At 28.3% G+C, this 1,325-nt stretch overlaps 1 protein-coding gene across 1 annotated transcript in view; it reads right to left on the reverse strand.

Moving 5' to 3' along the window:
* LOC108905147 (tyrosine kinase receptor Cad96Ca-like) overlaps positions 1-1,325 on the reverse strand; it is a gene marked incomplete at its 3' end in the record, with an annotated part of 129,818 nt that overhangs the window by 67,302 nt on the left and 61,191 nt on the right. The window lies entirely within an intron of this gene.

A 1,325-nucleotide genomic window follows, 5' to 3' on the forward strand; every position in this document is an offset into this window, starting at 1 on the left:
TATGAGATAAGAAGCTAAACTCTCGACTAAAACCTCTATTTAAACATCGTTACTGACTTATTAAATGTTTTACAGGTTTTTATTCATAATCCATCATTTCATATTTCTTTAAAAGACTATTGTAGACATATTAACGACTACCAGAGGCTATTGTTATTGACCGAAAGTCAATTAAACGGTCTTGACCAATTAGAATGTCAGAAGGTATACATATAGTAGCAATTTTATTATTATATTGTGGTGAGGTGAAAGTTGACTTGTATCAAGTACACATTTTCACAAATGAATGGAGATAGTGAAGTGGCCAATAAAAATATAATCTAACAAAGCGTTTGGTTGTGTATCTTATGAGTCAGAGAATGATTATTGCGTTAAAAATTTTATTTCTGTTTTCATAAATTGTCGTCAATATTTCCCTTGTAAGAGCGTTTACATCCATACTTATTAACTACATTAATTAACGTAAATAATTATTAACGGTTGGTCAAGTATTATAAATGTTGCATGGACATATGATGTGTTAAATTACACATATCTTTCAGATATCATTGTAGTAGAATATTTCCTTAAAATTTTAGATGGAGTATAATAAACTATGTATGTTAATGTACTAAATAAATAACTTTACAAAATATATTGCTTCCTGTCAGATACAGAGGAAACTATAACTTCCGTATTACTCCAGTCGACAGAGGCCGAAAAGTTACTGTTCGTGACATTTTTATGATAACTCGGAAATAACTACACAGGTCTACTTTAAATGATGAGTATAATATCAGACTAATTTGCTGACAAAGTATTTTATCAGGAAAAAAAGTTATTAACAATTTAATCGTGAATAAAATTTTTTTTAGTAGTTTTCTTTAAATAACTCAGCGGGATGACTTTGTACGAAAAAATGCTTAGGACATGATTTTGTTCGTAATAAAAATAGCTACAAAATGGCGTAAGGATTTAGATTTATTTGCAATATATTTTGACATATCGAACATTGATATAGTCCAAAATGGGTATAAGTATTTTAACTAAATCGCACTAATTAGTCCGTGAGGGGCTTATTTACTCATGGACAGTGTTATATGGTAGGCCGTGACAGTGACAGGTAATATTATGACAACATTGTTATTGTTTGACAGTTTGTATTATTATTTATTTAAAATGGGTTACACAGAAGTAGAAAATTTAAATATTATAGGAATTAAGATAGAGTAGTTAAGATATTCTCCATAGTTTATTTTAATTCCTAATAATATTTCAATTTTCTACTTCTGTGTAACCCATTTTAATTAAATACTAATACAAACTGTCAAACAACAACAATGTTA

Source organism: Anoplophora glabripennis, unplaced genomic scaffold, assembly GCF_000390285.2.
Source record: "Anoplophora glabripennis isolate ALB-LARVAE unplaced genomic scaffold, Agla_2.0 scaffold264, whole genome shotgun sequence".
Classification (NCBI taxonomy): Eukaryota; Metazoa; Arthropoda; class Insecta; order Coleoptera; family Cerambycidae; genus Anoplophora; species Anoplophora glabripennis.